Source organism: Neofelis nebulosa, chromosome 4 (genome assembly GCF_028018385.1).
Source record: "Neofelis nebulosa isolate mNeoNeb1 chromosome 4, mNeoNeb1.pri, whole genome shotgun sequence".
Classification (NCBI taxonomy): Eukaryota; Metazoa; Chordata; class Mammalia; order Carnivora; family Felidae; genus Neofelis; species Neofelis nebulosa.
The window spans coordinates 130,489,907-130,511,539 of NC_080785.1; the positions used below are offsets into that span (position 1 = coordinate 130,489,907).

Here is a 21,633-nt window from a genome sequence, read left to right on the forward strand (position 1 = left end):
AAGGTGTGCCTGCACGGACCCTCTGGCAGCCGAGGAACTAAAGAGCAGGGATGAGCAATGAGCCGGCTGCCTGGGGTGGAGCCCTCCCAGACCATCGTGTTGTTGCTGTTTTCTGTGACTTCCAGTAGCAGAGACCATGCCATGCACCTGATCTCTACCTGGCCCTGTGGTCTCCTTGCCTCTTTGATTCTGGCGGGCCTGCCGCTGCGGGAGGTGCGGGGCTCGGGGGGAGCTGGGCAGGAAGGGTGCTGCCCCAGGAGGTTGGGGGCCTGAGTTTTCCACTCTCACTTGGCAAGTCAGAGGACCCCTCCTGCCTTGCTCTCCTTATTTGTAACAAAGGGATGGGGTGAGATCAGGAGTTTCCAGCCAAGCTCTCCTGGGCTCCTGCGGCAGTTTTGAGAGAAGAAACCACTGACAGGTGTGGTGTGAGAGGGAGAAGCCCCTGGCCACTCTTCTACGTCTCAGCAGACCATATCCACTTTTATTCCTTTTAAATATTGGGATTCTGCGTGTCTGTAAGCATTAGTGGTTGCAAGCTACAGAGACTGACTCTCCTAGCAGACGAGAAAGGAATTAAAAAAAAATTTTTTTTTTTACCTTTATTTATTTTTGAGAGAGAGAGAGAGAGAGAGAGAGAGAACGTGGGAGCAGGGGAGGAAAAGAGAGAGAGGGAGACACAGAATCCGAAGCAGACTCCAGGCTCTGAGCTGTCAGCACAGAGCCTGACATGGGGTTCGAACTCACGGACTGTGAGATCATGACCTGAGCCCCAGTCGGATGCTCAACTGACTGAGCCACCCAGGTGCCCCCCCCCCCAGTTTTTTATTTTTAAAGTCCACTGGCCTCTCTCCTCTGGGTGGAGACGAGAGGTGAGACTCTTGCTTTGGAAATGACTGCTCATGGTCCTGAGGTCCGCAGCCCTGTGTTCTGATCCTGGATCCAAAAGATTGCTATTGCTACAATTTTATTTCCAGTAAGTAGTCATTAATAATCAGTTCTGCTTGCTGGTGGTTATCAGGTCCCAGGCACGGTGCTAAGAGCTTAGGGTACCTTCTCTCATTTTTCCCTATTTATTTCCCTACTCACCTTACAGATCTTAACTGTCCTTCCTTGGGGACGCTTTCCTCGACTTGGGCGCCTCTGCTTCCCAACCCCTCAATTACATGGTCGAATTATACCACAGACCCTCCCGTTGAGGCACTTACCTCAGTTGACATTTTACTTTATTCGTGCCATTTTTTAATTCACGTGTGTCTCCTACAAGAGACCTCAGTGCTGTGTGCTCACTGCCATGTCCCACACCAAGCACAGTGCCTGACATTCAATAATATACTTACTGAATGAAAGAGGGACGGAATAGCCTATCAGAACCCTGCAGTGTGGGTTTACACTGAGGCCCAGAGAGGTTAAATGCTGGCTCCGGGTCACACAGCTAGTAAAGGCGATGGTAGGATCAAGCACGGGTCCATCTGGTTCCAAGACCAGATCTTCACCATTGCCCCCGATGCCTTCCAGTGTCCAAGTGCGGTCTTCTACTGCCCTGTCCTTCCCGTGAAAGGCAGAGAGGTCCTGCCCCTTTCTGTGGCCCTCTTGTTTAACTTCTGCCCCCTCACCTCAGGTCCTGGCATTTAATCTTGTGACCCCTCCAGCTGTGAATCTTGCCCTTTGCAAATGCCTTCCATACCGTTCAGCGGTCTCTTGGCTGCCGGCACTGGTCTCCATCTGCTGAGATGGCGTGGTGCCCGCTCACAAGATGGCACGCTATTTTTACCCGGCTTAGGTGCCAAGCCAGCCAGATGTTTTTTAGCAGTGCAGGGAAGCTGAGCATTGCTGGGGTGTGGAGGGAAGCTTCCAAATGTCAGCTCCTTGGGGGGGCTCTGGGACAAGCAGAGGAAAGGCTCTGCCTGGAAGTGGGCATCCCGAAGAGATTTCCAGGTGCTGGCACCTGTGTGGGGCTCAGGCAGCACACTGTGCACTGGCTGCTGGTTATGGGCACCTGCCGGGCTGTGATGGGTCTGCTCCAGGCAGGAAATGCCCTGGGTCATCCTTCCCCAGAGGGCTTGTGCTTCATCCCCCCTGCTGAGATCCAGGCAGTGATGCCTGGGGACCTATCCTTCTGGGGCTTCACTGAATGCTTGGAAAATTCTAGGTGTGGCTGGCTGCGTGAGGAATCCGCCAGATCAGGCTGAGTCCAGGCAGTCGTTAGGATCAGCTTTCCCTCAGAACAGGTGGAACCAGAGGTATGGTGGTCTTAATCTCTACTCTCTCCTTCCTGTGATGGGTGACCTTCAGTTGAGGCACAGTCCCCCGGTTAATAGCCAGTTAGAAACAGCAGGGTGTGTAGCCTCACGCCGCTGTCCCTAGCTCCCTGTTCTGCAAACTTCTCCACTGCTCCCCTCTGTGACCTTGAGCAAATCACAACCTGAGCCTGTTATCTCATCTGTGAAACCTGCAAGGCTCCCCCCGTCTAATTACAGTTCCTAATTGTAGAGAATCACAATTCGCTTGGCGTGAAGCAAGCTTTGCTGACCTTTCCCCATGACTGGCCATTCTTGGGCCTGCAGTGGGGGTGGTGAGCAAATTCTGTTCCTCCCTCACGCTGTGTGCAAGTCTCCTCCCGTTTGCTCCCCCTTGGGGAACATTGCGAAACGCTCAGACCACCTATAAGAGGTTGTCTTCGAGCCCAGGTTTCCGGACAAAAGGCCCATGAGGGGCTCGAGGTCGTGTGGAGACAGAGGGAATGTTTGCAGCTGTGGCCGCTGAGCCAAGAAGAGCGGTCCTCGTGGCCTGATTGAACCCGCTCATCTGGCATCCTGTGCCTGGTCTGAGAGATGTCTACACTGGCAGGGCCACCAGGCCAGGGCTTCCCAAATTGGAATGTGCCCCTGAGCCACCTGCTGGTCTTGTTAAAATGTCCATTCTGCTTCAGTCTGTCTGGCATCGATGGGTTGGGCAGATCATGGGCCCCCAGAATGTCCACGTCCTAATCCCCGGAACTTCTGACTGTGGTGGGTGATAGGCTGAGGAGGATAAAGGCTGCTAGTCAGCTAACCTGGAGATGGGAGATGATCCTGGCCCATCCAGGTGGGCCCAGGGCAGGTCTGACGGATGCAATGTGAGACAGAACCAGCTGCTTCTGCTGGCCTTGAAAAGGGAACTGGGGAGCTTTGAGGCAAGGAATGCAGGTGCCTTCTAGAAGCTGGAGCAAGCAAGAAAAAGGACCTTCCTCTAGAGCCTCCAGGGTGACATAGCCCTGCCAACATCTTGCTTCTAGCCCCAGGAGACCTGTTTCAGACTTCTGCCCTCAGCAACTGTGAGGTCCTACTTCCGCGTTGTTTTGAGTTACTAAGTGTGTGGTTAGCTGTTACAGCAGCAATAGGAAACCGATACGGGCCGCATTTCTGACACGCTCCCAGGTGATGCTGAGGCTTGAGTCTGTCTGAGTATGGCACTTACACCTGAGTGACCTGGGTGACAGCTTGAAGGTGGGAGAGAGCTGTTTATTCAGGGGCTCCCATGGACGCTTCTCATTATCCTGTTTTATCTGTGTCTCCTTATTCCTCCCTAGGCAGAGATTATTTGAGGTCCCTGGGTTGTCTCTTGATATGATCCAAGTCAGGGGCTTTCCTGGTTTGTGGGCTCCAGCCCCCCTGAGAGAGCTCAGATTACTGTAAGGGCCCCCCTACTCTTGTGGGTGCTCTCTGTTACTCAAATAAGTGAGGCGTCATGCAAATTGCATTTCTCAAACGTATGCAGATGCCATGAATAGGATCCCAGTGGACCGTGGTGGCTTAGAAAAGAGGCTTTGCCCTTCAGCTAAGATCTAAGCGCTATCAGGACCCAGGTGTCCCTATGTGATTCGGTCTCTCCCTCCTCCTCTGATTGCACCACATGCTTTTGTCCCCATCACGTGTTGAGTAAGCTCCAGCCCCACTGGCTGCTTTCTGCCCTTGAACACGGGTCTTTCCTTCTTGGCATCTGTGGGCTTCCTCTTCTTTCTCCCCGTTTGGGTCGATAAGTGCCTTCTCTGACCGCAGCGAGCAAGCACGGCTCACCCGGTACTCTCCCTTACTGCTTGGGTGCGTTTCATTTTAGTGTTTGTTCCAGTTTGTAGCTGCGTATTTATTTGAAGGGTTTGCGTGTTTATCACCTGTCTTTGCCTCTGGATTGAGTTCAGCAAGGGCGGGGCCCAGGGCATTTTGTGTCGGTCTGAGCCGGACGCACGGAGCACAGGTTACATGCTTAATCTGTATTAGACTAGGGAATGAAGGAATAAATGAGTGGGAGTACATCTGAGCCCTCGTGAGAACTCCAGACTGTGTCCACTTGCCTTAATGCTCCAAGTTTATCACTGTCTCCTGGAGCACTAGTCCCTGAATCCCTCTCGTAAAATAGAAGCCCCACGGCTGACCGGATTGGTCCGTGTTTACCTTCACATATCTTTCTGCTTTTCATGTCTCCTCTCCATCTCCACAGTTTATCTCTGCCACAAGGAGAGAGAGCTTTGTCACCCTCCTCTCAGTGTGATTGGCTGTCTCCTAATGGAAAAAAAAAAAAAAAAAGATGCATGCTCGGTGCCTGGACCTGCTTTCTTCCATTGTCATCTCAAGTCAGGAGGGCTTTTGTATGGCCTGAAGCTGAATACTTGTATTGACTTTTGTTTTATCCCCAGAGCTGGTGTGCTTCATGTGAGCCCTGGCAGCTGCCGGAAACAGTTTCTGATCTTGAAGCTCACCTCGGTGAGAGCAGCATGGGCTGAGAACACGGGAGCTGACTTCAGGTGTAACGGGAGGGCTGCAGGCTAGACCGCAAAGGAACAGCTCCCCGCTGACAGAATGGTGAGACCAGGACACGTGTCCCCAAGCTGCCACGGAGCGGATGTTTCTGGAGAAATCCAGGGGAGACCTGACCCTGTCGTGAGGGGCTGATGAAAACACAGTGGGGTCTAGAGGCGGGCAGTGGGCAAGACGTAACCACGGGGAGCTGGGATAATGGCTGACTGGAGTTTGCTCTCTAGATTTTATTACAGACGTTTCCCACCATGAGTGTGAATGATTAGAAAACTCGAATCCTTAGAGATGACAAAACTGAAATTGCGGGAGGTTAAGTAACTCATCCGAGGTTATACATCCAGACTGTGAATTCAAGCCTTTCTGACTCCAAATCTTTTGTACTCCTACTGCTTCCTCTTGTGAACCTGAAAAATTCCTATTGTGTTCCACAGCTATTTGTTTGTATGCATCAGTTCCTTAAGAGGGTTGCTTAGTTCTGGCTTGGGGAATCCGGGACCACTTCCTGGAGGGTGTTTAGTGTTTGGATGTGTGTGCAAAGGGCTGGGTGGTACACAACTCAGCATGGTCTTCTCATCGTCCATCCTCCCTGTTTCCGGCATAATGCCTGACTTTTTGGCAGGGGGTGGGAGACCCATTTGTCACCAATTCTCAACCCTACTTGTCTGTCCGGGTAGAGTCTAAGCTAGCTCCAAGAGGGGAATATCAGGCTTCAGCCTAAGCCAGTCAGTGCATCCTATCCTTTTGGCCACAGTTCAGGGATGGTCACATGTTCTATGCAGGTCCAATCAGAGAAGAGCTAAGGATTTTAGAGGGGGCTATCAGTAAAGGTTTTTGTTCTATCTAGCTGTATTTGAATGTGAGAGGAGGTGTGCCTGGCGCTGTGGTAGCCATATTGTCTTGAAGGCTGAATTGGAAAATGCATGAAATTGCATTCTAACATCCTGGTTGGACTCTTGATCCAGCCATGCCTGAAGCTGCCATACCTTTAAACTTTTCCACTTATACGTACCAGTGAATTCCCTTTGTCTTTGCTTAAACCATAATAGGTTTTTCTGTCACTTGCAATGGGGAGAACCATAGCTGATTAAGGTGAAGGTAAACCCACCACCCCCACTTTACAAGTTGGGGACAGCAGTAGCAAGAGAGACATATCATTAGCCTGAAAGTGTGGACATGAGGAAGTCTCAGTATCCTTGCAAGTTCCAGCAAGTGGCTGGAAAAATGAATAGGATATAGTTTTCTTTGAACTCTCCTGTCCTGCCCCACAAGAGGATAAAGAATATGAAACTGCTTGCTCAGAGCATTTGTGTCCTGGAGTAGTATTAATAGGTGTTTCATTGGGGGAAGGGGTTGTGTGGTCTAACAAACTTGAGAAACACAGGAGCAAATAAAGAGATAATGAACGCACTACCAGATTGAAGCCTTTAAAATGCTAACATGTATTGTGAACTCTAAGGAGAGAGAAAGTGTGTGTGTGTGTGTGTGTGTGTGTGTGTGTGTGTGTGTATGTATTTCCAGAACTTATTTTTCTTGGAGACTCTCATGGGACCAGTGTTGCAAAGAATACTCTTTTGAAAACATTGGCTTAGAGGACAGTTACTGTGCAGGCTTCAGAGAAGCCACGTTCCGGGATGAAAAACTTGGCAAAGGCAGGAGTGTTTGTCTAGATGTGGGCAGGACAGGGCTCTATGCAGGAAAGGGAGGTAGCTCTTGATTCATGGACCCCAGAAATACTGTCTGTCCTTAAATGGCCCTCTGGCCAGCCAGCAGCAGGACTGAAATTCCCGTGAGTATAAGCAAGATTTGGGCTTGGAGCAAATCTTGAAGAAATTCCGACTGAACTATAAATGCAGAGCTGCTTGGTGACAGTATCCAGTCTGCTATTCATTCATTTATTTGTTTAACACCTATTTGCTGAGTACCTACTGTGTACCAGATACTGTTGTAGGTACTAGGGATGCATCAATCAGACAAATTCCTGCTCCTGCGGATCTTAAATTCTAGCGGATGAAAATAGTCAAGTAGATATAGATATACATGTACATAGTATATTATGTGGTTAAGTGCTAAACTAAATAAAGCTGGCTCATGGGTACTCAGAATGCCAGGGAGGCGATGTTTGATAAGGCTGCTGGGATGGGCTTCATTGAGAAACACATTTGAATAGACACTCGAAGGAGGTGAGAGATGAGCTTTGAGGAATGTTCCAGGCATTGAGAACGCCAGCGTGAGGGACCCGTGTTGGGAGCCTGCCTGGCCTGTTGGAAGCACAACACGGCATTCACTGCAGCTGGACAGGCTGGGCAAGGGGGAGTGGAGGTAATGTTGAGGAGGGAACTGTAGGAAGACCAAGTCATGTAAAGCTTTGGATGACTTTGGCTTTCACCATGAGTGCAATAAACTGCCATTGTGGGGTGTGACCAGAGGTGGCGCATGATCTAGCTTACATTTGTAAAGGGGCGCTTTGGTGGCTTTGTTGAAACTCACATGCATGCAGCACTCTCAACAATAGCCAAATTATGGAAAGAGCCTAAATGTCCATCAACTGATGAATGCATAAAGAAATTGTGGTTTATATACACAATGGAGTACTACGTGGCAATGAGAAAGAATGAAATATGGCCTTTTGTAGCAACGTGGATGGAACTGGAGAGTGTGATGCTAAGTGAAATAAGCCATACAGAGAAAGACAGATACTGTATGTTTTCACTCTTCTGTGGATCCTGAGAAACTTAACAGAAGACCATGGGGGAGGGGAAGGGAACAAAGGTAGAGAGAGAGGGAGCCAAACCATAAGAGACTCTTAAAAACTGAGAATAAACTGAGGGTTGATGGCGGGGGGGAGGGATGGGAAGGAGGGGAGGGTGGGTGATGGGCATTGAGGAGGGCACCTGTTGGGATGAGCACTGGGTGTTGTATGGAAACCAATTTGACAATACATTTCATATTAAAAAAAAAGAAACTCACATGCATGGGCCCAGGGTGAAAGTTGGCAATGGGGAGGGGGCTGTGCAGTTTGCCTGGGTCCCGTGGTGGCTCGAGCAGTGGCTTGGTCTGGGGCTGTAGGTGAGTGAAGGCAGGGAGCAGTAGCTGGTGCTGGATGCCTTCTGAGGGTGTAGCCAAAGGGACATCCTAATAGATGGGAGGTGGGGAGTGAGAAAGGGCAAGTTGAATCAAGGATAACTTTTGGTCCAAGCGACTGGAAGGATGAAGTTGTCCTCACCGGGGATGGTGAGTCTTGCATTATGTCTAGAAAAAAAACAATGTTTAAAAATTGGGAGATTTCACGTGAAGAAAAAAAAAAATCCACATTTCTAGCCTCTCTTGAGAAATGCAAAGATCTGGTAAAATCAAGCCCACCTCCTACTTTGCATCCTTTGGGTAGAGCTGGCCAGCAGTGCCTCTCTTAGCTGGGAAAGCACATTTGAGTTTCCTCAGCTGGATCACACACCTGGCTCCTTAGGGACTTGAGTGGGAGAACCTAGGGGTGGGTAATAAGTAGCGAAAGAATCAGGGCACCCAGGTGGCCCAGGCAGCTGAAATTCCGAATTTGGCTCAGGTCATGATCTCGCAGTTTGTGAGTCCAAGCCCCACATTGGGCTCATTGCTGCTGTCAGATCGAGCCTGTTTCAGATCCTCTGTCCCCCTAGCTCTCTGCCCCATCCCTCCCTCAGCTCATGCTCTCTCAAAAACAAAAGAAAACACCCCCCAAAATAAAAAATAAAAGCAAAATACACACACAGAAGAATCTGCAATCCTTCCAAGTTCCCAGATGATGCTGATGCTGCTGGTCTGGGGACCACACTTTGAGAAGCAGTGAAGGAGCACGTCCTCCCCTTAGCACCACTCCTCACATGGCTGCAGACGAGGATCTCAGAGGACCTGGGAATGCACTGTGAGACTGAAACAGGTTGATAGGGTTGGGCACAGGAGGGGCTAATCAGCCAGGAGGTCCTTTGAGGACGCTTCAGGGTTTGTCAGAACTCCTGAAGGCACACTTGGCTTGCTTTCTTGCTCTTGGCAAATGCTGGCTCTTCTGGGTCGAGGTCACCAACCATCGTGGCGGGGAGGCTGAGGCCTGGAGGAGGACCAGGGAGGCCCTAGCAGGAGCCAGTGTCTCCAGAGGATGCAAGGGGCAGATGAATTCCCTGCAGCCCGCCCAAACTGTTGGCACTAGCTCTCTTTCGCTTAGGCTCCCAGCTCATTATGTAGCCCCGGAGCTCATGCTTCTGCAACAAGAAGCAGAAATCAGATTTCCATCTGCTTCTCCAGCTTGGAGAGACCCCAGGGAGAGCACCGTGGCCACCACAGCACCGGCCTCCAGGTTACCCCAAGCACATGAGGCTGGAGAAGGTTCTGGAGTGTCTTCAAGCGGTTCAAGGTAAAGTTTGGGAATCTAGCCTGTGCTGGAGGGGCAGCAATGTGAAAGCAGGATAAGTCACTTTGTCTTTTCTTTCTGACCAGGAAAATATTTCCCTGTACATCTGGTTTGCATTTTTCTTTAGGCTTCTGCCAGAAACAATTGGGAAAACAGAATGCAGCCCAGGATCGAAAGAATCTATCCATTCCTCTGGAATTCTCCATCTGTCCGGCTGGGCCCCATATTAACATTTGAGTAATTCCCTAATGTGAAGTCGCCAGGCTTTAAAAATAGTGCAGGCAGGCTTGCGTTTGCTAGTGGTTTCTCACCTTCAAATGTTGGCCTCAAGCCCTCTGTCCCCCTTGAACATTCTCCACACCCCTGCCTATCATAATTCCCTTGCCTGTCCTAATTCAACCCATTCATTTATATGTACAGTGTTTGTCACCCCCCTTCTCTGTGCTGGACATTGGTGGGTCTTGGGGTCGGTGGTGAGCAAAATAGCTGTCACCATCATGAAACTCAGTCTATGAAGAGGCAGGCCAATTAAAATCGGGTTATTAGTGATGGTTTCTATAAAGCAGTGCTTCTCTGCTATCTGTGAGCAAAGACCTATTATTTTTCATTTCCCATCAAACATGGTCCTACTGTGCATGATTTGTGTGTAGTTTGTATTGTGAGTTGGATGATACTTCATCCTGTTTAATGAGATGGGTCCACCCATCCCCTGCTTGGATGCCCTATAATAAAAGTTTCTAAAGCCTCAAATGCTGTATGTTGATATGGATGCATAACAACCTGTTGGTGGCCCATCACTGGTCCACACTTGGAATGGTATTCTATCAAGGACCAGTGAGGGGTTAGGAGAGACAAAAACAGATGCCTTATTTAGGCTCGGTGATTACTGAAGGACCCTTGAAGAAGTGAAACTGGAAAGATGAGTAGAGACAATCAACCTGGGTTGGGGGGCGGGGAGTGAATGGACCAGTGTTTATGAGTAAGGAAGAGCAAGTATCAAAGCCCAGAGGAGGTAAAGAGTTGACTTGTCAAGGGATAGCATGACTGTGTGTGTGTATGTGTGTGTGTGTGTGTGTGTGTGTGTGTGTGTGTACACCAGGTATATTAAGAATGAGGGGCTAAACGAAAATGGAAGGCAGGGGCTCCTGGGTGGCTCAGTCAGTCGAGCAGTGGACTTTGGCTCAGGTCATGATCTCACAGTTCATGGGTTTAAGCCTGGTGTTGGGCTCAGTGCTGATAGCTCAGAACCTGGAGCCTGCTTCGGATTCGGTGTCTCCCTCTCTCTCTCCACCCCTCCCCGACTCAGGTTCTGTCTCTCTTTCTCTCTCTCAAAAATAAATAAACATTAACAAAAATCGAAATGGAATGCAGAGCGATGGGAAGGGTGAGGCTGAGTGAGTGATTTGCTCCCATATTCATTCTGAGGAAGTCCCTCTGGTTGTGACTGAGGCATCCTTTGTGGATCTTTGAGGGTTTTGTGGTGGGTGATGGGACTACTGGAAGAGGGGACAGGTGTTTGTTGCTATATAGCGGCCGTGTATGTACTAACTACTGTGCTAGGGCTGCTGTTACTCAAACGGGGGGCTTAAAACAAAAGCCATACATAATCTGTCATAGTTCTGGAGGCTAGACATCCACCATCAGCATGTCCCTAGGGCTGATCCTTATGAGACTGTGAGGGCCAGTCTGGTCCATGCCTCTACTAGTTTCTGGTGCTTTGCTGGCCATCTTGGATGTTGCCTGGCTTCTGCTGCAACACCTGATCTCTGCCTTCATCTTCACATAGCGCTCATTCTCGGTGTGTGTCTGTGTCAAAATTCCCCCCTTGGTAGTCGGATGCCTGTGCTATCGGATTAGGACCCACCCTAATAACCCCCTGCTAACTTGAGCATCTACAGAGACCTTATTTCCAAATAAGTTCACCTTCACTGTGGGTTGGGACTTTGACATCCTTTTGGGAGACACAGTTCAACCCAGATCAGGTTTGCATCACAGCAGTGACAGGGCCAGGGAGCAGGTGCAACAGATCTGGGAGATAGTTGAAAGTTGGACTGGACAGAACTGGGTGAATGATGGATTGGATGTGTGGCGTGAGAGGGGAGAAAACTTTGGAGCCTCTCTTCTTAAATTCTGACCTGAGGTCGCTTGGGGGATCTGGTTAAAATGCAGGTGCTGATGTCGGAGGTCTGGAGCAGGACTTGAGGTGCTCTGCTCCTTACAAGCTCTCAGGTGATGCCAAGGCAATGAATGTGCTTGGGTCCGTGAATATCCCACGAGGCAAGAATGTAGAACTTCACTGTCCAGTACAGTGGTCACTCACCTCTCATCACTTGTAAGCATTTGGACTGTGTCTCTTCCAAAATGTCATATGAGGGAGGTGTTAAGGGCACACCAGGTTTCAGACTTCATATGAAAAAAAAGGCTGTAAAACATCAGATTGATTTTATTATTGTTGAATTAATATTTTGAATTGTGGGGCAGTTAACTAAAGAACATGTTTAAAATTAATTCCCATTGGTTCCTTTTTATCCTTGTCAGTGTGGCTACTAAAAAACCTAAAGGTACAGATGTGGCTTGCATTAGAGTCCACATTATGTGTTTGTTGGACAGCACTGGCTTAGGCTTAAATATTTCCCCCTTCCAGAAGCTTCTTGCCCACTCCAGCTGAAGGAGATATTTCCCACAGGCACTCTTTTTCAAAAACCACTTATGTCACTTATCTTGACTTTGTTCTAGAGTTATGGGAGTCTGTGTCTGTTCACCAATCAAATCCTCCAGTGCCTTGAGGACAGACACTGTCTGGCTGTCTCCGGCACACAAGCCTGCCGTTCCCTTGATAAGGCAGCGATTGTTGACCAAGCCAATTTTGGTGAGGCTGGTTTCTCTGTGGACCACCCTGCTGATTCTCAAGGGGGTTTGGATGAGTGTTGATAAGCTTTGGCCCGGGCGGAACTTGATTCTCTGGACCCCAGTTCACGGGGCTGCCAGAACCTCTGTCAGCAGCTCCTCAGTGCGAAGAACACTCTTCTTGGGACAAAGGAAGGAAGGGGAGTTGGTGGCCTCTGAGGGAAGGATCTCCATGTGCCTCTACCCCTTTTTATTCACCCTCGGGGCAAGCACTGGGCCGGTGTTTCTTAGGTGGTGAGATTATTGCATTAAAAGGCAGGACGGGATGCCCGGCTGGCTCAGATGGTTAAGCGTCTGACCGTTGATTTCCACTCAGGTCGTGATCTCACGCTTGGGAGATCGGGCCCCATGTTGGGCTCCTCCCTGAGTGTGGAGCCTGCTTGGGATTCTGTCTTTCCCTCTCTCTTTGCCCTTCTTCCTGCTCTGTCTCTCCCTTCTCTCAAAATAAATAAACATTAAAAATAAGTAAACAAATGGCTGTCTCCCTTCTCTGTGGCCAGAGAGCTAGGGGACTGGAGTGGGGCCTCATGGGAGGAGGCCCACTGTCTCTCCCTCCCCTCAGTCCTATTTTCCTGCCTTCCTCCCACCTGGCAGCTTGACAGAGTAGTGGTGCAGGCCAGCTCAGTCCTGGGGACTGGGAAGTGCCCCCATGTTTGCATTCTCTCCCCCTCCCCCCGCCCGCCGCACCCCTCTCTGTTTCTTTCTGTCTCTGTCTGTCTCTCTGTGCTGAAAGGTTGTATCAGGTGCTATTCTCCCCTCTTTCTCACTCACATCTTGGGGTGAGATATAAAACACGTTTGCCAGTGGAGAATGGTGTAGGCGGGGCTCTCTAGAAGCTCACCCAGAAAAGGAGTCTGGGGTACAAGATGTTTATTGGAGGTCAAGGCCTGGGAGAGGAAGGTGGAGGGAGCAGGACCGGGTGGAGGAAGAAGGCGAGCGGCAGGTAGGCCTGACAAGGGTTCTGAACCTTCTCAGGCTCTGCTGAGCCAGTAAGGGTGCTTTACAGCAGGTGTCAGCGGTCCAGTGGCCGAAATGTCCTGGCCCGGAGCAGGTGCTTTGGAGGTGCTGCTGACCACACTGCCTCAAGTCCCTTCATTGAGAGGTGGTCTCTGGGTCTTCCACAGACCCTGAGGCCAGGATTTAGGTGCAAGGAATTGACTGGACAGGTGATCCCAGGGACACTAGGAGGGAGCAGGAAGTGAGATGGAGAAGGGAGGAAAGGCGGTCCATACAGGTGAGTTAATGAGTAGGTTCCTCCTGGGAGCCCCTGGGCTCAGTTCTCTGGCAACCGCTGGGATCCCCGGGACACATTGCTGAGGGGCAGGCGAGGAAGCCGAGCTACAAGTCCCAACTTGCATTGCCAAATGGCTACTCCTGAGGCATTACTCCCTGCACCGGAGGAGCCCTGTGGCAGAGAGGGGAAGCCTTAGGGGTTCTGCCTCCAGGGGCCCTTTGGGTGGGGCACTGCTGCCGCCCTCAAGTTAATTAGGGCCGACCACTGAGGAACGAACACTTCCTTCTGCATGTGATATGGCCCCGTTGATCAGCGTTCTCTGCTTTGACAGGCAGAACTCTTTCGAGGGGTTCCCTTTGGGCGGTGCTTCCCTTGTTGTGGCAGCCAACAATTCTCTGTTGCCCGTGGTCCTTGGGAATAACCGATATTCCGAGTCTCGTGACACGGGAACTTGGCAGAGCCCGGAGGGCAGGCCTGGAGTCTCGTTAGGTCTGGAATCCCCAGCTCCTGGCACAAGGCACGTTCAGTCAGTGTTTGTGGCTATTAGCACTTCTAAAGAAGGGGCACAAAGGAGGGTGAAGGGGGTATATGGTAGGAGTGACGTGAGCTTGTCCTCAAGCGCCACCGGTTACTCAGGCTTCTTCCAGTTCCTTCGGCTAAGCCCCCGGTATATCTGAGTCCACAGCAAACCCGTGTCATTCTGCCCTTATAAAATAGTTTAGTCTCTGTCTACGGACGGCTTAGCATCGGTGTCAGACATCGTACTCTCTCACATAATCTTATCACCCTAGCACGTGAGCATTGTTGGCACCGTCATCCCCATTTTCAAGGTGGGGAAAACAAGACCCAGAGAGGAAGATGAGCTTGCCCAAGAGTGGGCAGCTAGGGAGTGGCAGCGGTGGGGATTTAAGCCCAGGTCTATGGAGCATCAGAGCCAGGCCCCACCCCCAGGCTGTATTTGGAAAAGAGGCAGATACGAGAAGAGGAAGGAGTTTGAGGTTGGGTTGGGGTAGGGGGAGAGGGCCAACAAAGGTGCTTCCATCAACAAGTTGAAGCTGCCACAAGTTAGTTCTGGTTTCCCGGTCAAGGTGTCCACTCCTCTAGTTCAGGAATCAGTAGCTGAGGCCAATGAGGGCTGTGCTGGCCACTGGGGGACACTAGTCCCCTGCAGGTCACTGGACCCGGTGTTGGTGAGAAGCACATTGATTGTAATCCTGTAGATTATATCCAGTGCTTCTGGCTTTTCGGTACTGTCGCTGACAAGACCATTTTGACTCTGGGGAGAAGCTGGGGGGGGGGGGTCCTTGGTATCCTCAGAGTGCCCACCCTCTGTCCCACGTCCTCCTCAGTTCCTGCCCCTAGCCCTGCAGTCACCCCTACGGGGCACAGAACTCTTGCCACTTTTCCCAACCCCAGCCTGGAACTGGAGTCTGTGGTTTGTCAGCCCCCCTCCCCCCAAAGCCTCCAGTGATGGAGCCAGCCTCATTAAAAGGAGGGGAACTAGGGTAAAGTGAAAGAAAGCCCTTCCCATAAATGTTTCATTTTTATGGGGCCATTAGCACACTAATCTTCTATGGGGCTCCGCCAGGCCCTCAGATGCCCGAGATACTCAGCCAGATCCCAGGAAATGGGCCAAGATGGAGGAATTAATAGCTCTTCCCCTCCCCTGGTTTCTGTAATTTGTGAGCGTGTATGATTTGGGAACCGAGATCCCACTGGGAGAGTAAAGGAGACACAGTGACCCACAGACGGTGCTGTTGCACAGAGCGTTAAGGTGGCAGGAAGCCTTTGGGGAGAGAAGGTCCGGGGAGCGGGCCCAGGAGTCCAAGCTGGATTCCCAGTGGGAGAACCTGCTGGGTTTCGCTCTCCTCCCAGCCCAGCTGCCAGGTCTGGCCGGTGCTCAAGACTCTGCTGTGCCAGAGGGGCAGGGCCCGGGAAAAGGGGTGGAGGAGAAGGGAGCAAAACTGGGGCGGATGGGGTCTTTACTATGGCCAGATCTTTCCCATTTAGAATTCACTTAGTCCTCACAACAGTTCTCTGAAGTGTCAGCCACAGTCGTGGTGGTGTTTGTAGAAGTAATTGTAGTCATAGAAATAGCTTTGCGCTTGCAACAGGAATCATTAGGACGTCTTGAGTACTTACCACGTTCCCAGCACTGTGCTGTTGGGCCTTACATGCATTATCTTTTGAATCTTCACAAGGACCCCAGGAGAGGATTCTCTGGGCTTTCTGAAGCCTCTGAACAGCCAACCAATGCGAGTACACTCTTCTTTCCGGTGATGGCCCCGACGGCAGAGCATTTTAGACGGGAGGAAACTGAGGCGCTAAGAGGTTCTCTAACTTGTCCAATGTGCCATGGTAGAACCAGGACTTAAACTTGGAAGCCTGACTGCATGCAGAGTACTCGCCAGAACCACTCGGGTTGCTGCCTCTCCTGTCCAGCATGTGACGGGCAGCGACCTGCACGGGCCACATGGTCTGTTACAAATGCTGGGCCCAGCCTCGTATAGCAAAAGCAGCCTCAAGCAATGTGATGAGTGGGGCGCCCAGGTGGCTCAGTTGGTTAAGCATCTGACTTCTTGGTTTTGGCTCAGGTCATGATTTCACAGATATGTGAGTTTGAGCCCCGCACTGGGGCTCTGGGCTTGCAGCGTGGAGCCTACTGGGGATTCTCCCGTCTTTCTCTCTGCCTCTCCACCCCACTCCTCTCAAAAATAAATAAATATTTTTTAAAATAAAAAAAAATGTGATGCGTAACAGGTGAGGCTGTGTGGAGTAAAACTTCATCTACAAAAGCCTGTGGCAGGTGGGTATGGTTGCCAGATAAAATCTCAACCTGGCAACCTTAAGCGGGAGCCAGAGTTGACTATGAGCTGTGGTTTCCCAACTTCAAATCTAGCAGGCACCTAACTTTTGTACTTAGTAAGCATTTCCATAATTCCTGGGAAAATCTCGGTAAGGAAGGAGTTACTCTTTGCATCTGACAGGTATAGAAACCAAAGCTCAGAGGGATTAAGTGACTTACCAAACGTTATACAGAAGGCTAGTGCAGAGCTGGGTTTGGAATCTAGGTCTATTCGATGCCTTAGCCTCATTGTACCCAAAAGACCTAAGGCTCAGGGAAAAAAGCCAGTGCTCCTGGCAACCTCATGAAATTTAGGCCAAAGGGAAGAGCTTCCTGTTTGCCTGCCCACTCCTCTCTGTCTGCAACCAGGCTGTTGTTTTGCTTGTATCTGATTTCACCTGGTTTAACGGCGGGAGAGAAGCAAAGGTTGAGGAACATGACAAGTAAGTTTGTTGGAATGCATACTTCTTGGTGACAGCTCTGAGCTTTTGGCCCAGCTGTGACTTCTTTCTGAGGACAGAAAGAAACTGCTTTGCAAGTTTCCCTGGAGTGTGGGAGGGTTTCCCACGGGCGTGTTATATTGATAAACTAGATTCTTAAAAAAAAAAAAGAGAGAGAAATTGGTCAGCTGTTGTTTTCCTCTTTGCTTGGATAAATTGTATTGCGTGTGTAGGTGTGCGTGCATGTGTGTGAGTAGAGTCACGGGGGATGGGAGAATGGCCCAATCCCAAGACAGGGTTGATCTGTGATCAAAGAACATTTGTGAGTTGGAAGCACTATTAGGTGTTGCTAATCCTGAGATCCATTTCTTCAATGGGCCAATTTGCTGCCTGAGCTCTCTCTAATGGTAACAAAAATTCGTTCATTTTCCTGAAACCCTACTGTGCATCAAACACCTTGGGTATACTATTTGAATTCCTCCCAACAGTTCTGCCTTGTAAGGGATCAAATTTCTTCATCGGAGTGGATGAGGAAACAAAGAATTTGCCTGAAATCACAGAGCCACTGGAAACAGGAGATGTCGTATATTTTGAAATAAGGTTCAGAATAAATCCCCTTCTCTTGTCACTTGTCCAGGAAGATTACAAGTCAGAGTAATATTTAAATACTTAGCTGGCTTCCACTTCTAGCATAACAGTATTCGGGCCCCTGCTGACCTATCCCCAAACTCGTGAAAACTAAAAAAATTCAAAAGTTAAAAAAAAAAAATCACAGCTCCAGAAATGATTCTGAGGGCACAAGGCAATTGAAGAAACATGAATTGAAGAAAATATAGTAATATTCGGTAAGAACAGGGAGCATCTGTGATGTTTGAATCAAGACCTGCTCTCTCTCAGTGAAGCAGAATCCCCATCTGAGATTGATACAGCCAAGAACAGAGGGCTTGGCCTCCCCCCCAACTCCTGGTCAGAGGCCGATCTTCCCGGGAGGGACAAGGTGCCACTTTTTCCCATCCTGCCTCCCACTACCTGTTTCTGGGGCTCAGTTCTGCCCAGAGTGCGGCTGACTGATGGGAGCTCCTTACTTCTGCTGAGCCCCCATTCATAGAAAGGAAGTTCTGTCTTGGATATGGTGCCATGGGGGATACTGGCGAGCAGAGAGTTCTTAATCTGGCTCCCGAGGTGCTGTTTCATGCTGAGAATCCAGCTTGGATGACTTGGGACTGCTGCCCCTCCCTCCACTGACTTCTAGCTCAGATGAAACCACACAGTTGTCCTTGTCCCCAGCACTAGAGCCTTGACTTAGAGATTGTGTCTGGGGGATAAGCAGGACATAGGGTAAGGATCTCCAAATATCTCCCCAAAGGAACTGGCTTCATTTTCAATGAGATATGGACAAGTTCAGGCCAAAGGGGCCTTGCCAAAACAAAGGTGGTGTGGTGAAAGACAATTTGTAGATTGAGAGATGTATTGGAGGTAGAGGTTAAGGTATAGGGAACTACTTTGCTGGAGAGAAAGAGGGAAGGAGATAGGAAGACCCCTCATGGCATCAGAAAAAAATGTGTAACATTGACCTCAGCAACTATCCCTGCAAAGCAAGTCAAATTTGATTGAATCACTCTTTAAGCAATTTATGCTCTAGAACATAATTGATAGCAAGAGAGTAGAGGCACTTAACAGCTGGGTGTGGTCAAGGAAAAAGAAAGTCAAAGAGTTTGGCAGTGGGGCACCTGGGTGACTCCGTCACTTATGTGTCCGACTCTTGATTTCAGCTCAGGTCATGATCTCATGGTTCATGAGTTTAAGCCCTGCATCGAGCTCCAGGCTGTCAATATGGAACCTGCTTGGGATTTGCTCTCTCTCCCTCTCTCTCTGCCCCTACCCTGTGCGTGCACTCTTTCTCTCTCCCTAAAAATAAATAAACTTAAAAAAAAAAAAAAAGAGTCTGCCAAGCCATTGTCATCCAAGGGCGACTGGGCATACCAAGGCTGTGACTGCTAATCTACTGAGTGAGATAGACTTCACTAAGATAATGTAGTTAGTCACTAAACAAGTCAGCAAGCAAATAACAATAATAACCCTTAGAACAAGGTGGACTAGTCCCAAGTTGCTATAGTACATAATCTAAAAATGTCCAATTTTCAACAACAACAACAACAACAAAATCACAAAACATGCAGAGAAACAAGAAAGTATAGCCCTTATACCAGGGGAAATAAACAGCAAAAACACTGCCTTTGAGGGTGACCAGATATCAGGTTTGACAAAAACTTTCAAGTAGCAATTATAAATATGTTCACAGAACTAGATGAAACCATAAGTAAGTCAAAGAAGGTATGATGAAATATCATGTCAAATAGAGAAATGACAAAAAGAAAAAAAATGCACATTCAGGATTTGAAAAGGGTGATAACTAAAATGACAATTTTACTAGAGGAGTTCATCAGTAGATTCGAACTGACAGAAGAAAGAGTGTATGCATTCGAGGATACATTAATAGAGATTTTGCAACCCAAGGATAGAAGAAAAAAAGGAATGAGGAAAATAAATGGAGCCTGAAGACACTATTAAACACACCAACACAGGTGTAATGGGAGTACAAAGAGGAGAAGAGAGAGAAAGAAGCAGAAAAAAATAAGGAAACAATGACAGAATTATCTGAATGTGAAGAAAACTTGATACATTCAAGAGGCTCAACAAACTCATAGTACGATAAATCTAAAGAAATCCACAAACAGACACATCATAGTACAAATGCTAAAAGCCAAAACAGGAGAAAACCATGAAGGCGGCAAGAGAAAAATGATCACTTACATGGAATCCCAATAAGATTAACAGCTAACTTTTCATCAGAAGCAATGGAGGCCACAGGCAGTAAGATGACATATTTAAAGTACTCAAAGAAGATAAACTATGAACCAAGAACTCTTTATTCAGCAAAGCTATCTTTCAAAAATGAGGGCAAAGTAAAGACACTTCCAGATAAACAAGAACTAAGAGAATATACGGCTAGCAAGCTCTCTTTACGGATACTAAAGGAAGTTGTTCAGATAAGAAGAAGATAATAACCTGAATCCATAAGAAAAAACAAATTACCAGTAAAGGTAATTAATTATAAAAGACAGTGCACATGCATTTATTTCTTTCTTAATTGATTTGAAAAGCAATTGCATAAGACACCATGTATATAATATGTTGCTGGAACGATAACGTGTAGGAATGTAACACATTTGCCAAATCTACAGGAACAAATGAAGAGAACCAGGGGGGGAAAAGGCTAATATAACCAAAGCTATAAATATATGCTTATCCTCTGTTTTTCTTTTAGCTTCCTTAAAAGACATAAAATTATAAAAAACAATAATTGCAACAATGCATTGTTTTGGTTTTTAACACGTATGGATATAATATGTATAAGGTAACAACCCAAGAAAGGGAAAAGGAGAATGGAGTGATAAAGAACGTCTCTGTATCTTACCAGAGTTAAGTTCTCAGAAACCTGAAGCTTGTTCTTCTGATAAATTAAGGTGTATGTAGTTAGCTCTAGAGGAATCACCAAGGAAATAATTTTTTAAATATATTGAAAAAACTCACTGAAGAAGTTAAAATGCTTCTTTTATATATTAAGAAGACTATTGGGAAGAATCTGCGTGTGTGAATGTCGCAGCAGGGATTGTGATGGATCTGAAATCCATAAAGCAGGTCCTCAGGAAGGATAGGCTGGAAACTCTGGGGCAAAAGTTGGCAATATAGTCTGCAGGTAGGATTTCTTCTTCTTCTGGAAACCTCAGTTCTGTTCTGCAGGCCTTTCAACTGATTAGATGAGGCCCACCGATTATGGGGTTCAATTTCCTTTACTTAAAATCGGCTGACTGTAGATGTTAATCACATCTACAAAATTCTTTCATATCAACACTCGGATTAATGTTGAATCAAATAACCGAAGACGATAGCCTAGCCAAGTTGATAGATAAAATTGACCATCACACGTCCCGAATAAACTGCTCAGGCCTAAATTTTTGCCTTAGATTCAGGTTTTGGAGTATCCCAAACTAAGATCCCTGCTACATGACTCTCTTCCTTGACTCAGCACGGCATGCATTTCCCCACCCCAAGGGAGCAGAGCTCATTTTGAACACCAGCAATTCCCGTGATAGCCCATGTTCGCAAAGCCCTGTGGCGTGTTGGGTTTTCTCATCCAGAAAGTTCTGCGTTTGGAGATTGTGTCAGCTCTCTCTTGGATGGTGTTTGCTCATGCAAGGCCAAGTTTGACACATTATGTTGGCTGCCACAACCCCCTGTATCCATAAGCCAGTGTTTTCTGTCATCACCTTTGCTAAGCGTCCCAGGATCCAAATAAATACCGCATCCCCTGAGTAGTATTTAAAGCTGTCTTAAGAAGGTATTCATAGCAAGGTTCCTGATTTAAAATTTTTCCCCCATTTCCCCTGAGCCCAGCATTGAATATTTTCACTACAAAGCCTAACACAGGACAGAAAAATAGCAGATAAACATTGCCATATGTTTTTTAAACCATGTATGATTTTTTTTTTTGAGTCAACTGATACTACTCTAAAAAGCTTCAGATGGGGATCTCTTATCATTTATAGTTATTAAAAACAGAAGGAAGCAATTGGGTTGGGGAAGTTCCATCCTTTCCTTTAAAGACTTTTATAATTTCTGCTGGAAAAATGCAGCAGGAGCCTGGAGACTCTGAGAAGTGCATGCGGGGGGTGCAGAGGGGCCAGGAGCTAGCAAAACATCAGTTATCTCTATACTAACAAGAGCTAAGACTCATTATCAGCTTCCACATGCTTGACACCATGTAAATGGTTTGCACACTGAATCTCATGTGGCTTTCAAACCCACCCTATGAGACGGGTACCATTTTTGTCCCCTGTTTCAAGATGAGGAGATGGAGACCCAGACAAGCCACACAATTTGTGAACAGCCCCCATGGGTCTAAGTGGCAAAGTTGGACTGGAACCCCTTCCCCGTCCGATTATGGAGTGTGTACATACAACCGCTGTGCTGTG

The 21,633-nt window shown here is 48.3% G+C and overlaps 1 long non-coding RNA gene across 1 annotated transcript; it reads left to right on the forward strand.

Moving 5' to 3' along the window:
* The first annotated feature begins 3,408 nt into the window (after positions 1-3,408).
* LOC131509910 (uncharacterized) lies at positions 3,409-9,455 on the forward strand. The gene is made up of 4 exons (XR_009260776.1): positions 3,409-3,485; positions 4,673-4,838; positions 9,066-9,174; positions 9,299-9,455. It is a non-coding gene; the product is annotated as an uncharacterized LOC131509910 (long non-coding RNA).
* The last annotated feature ends 12,178 nt before the right edge of the window (positions 9,456-21,633 follow it).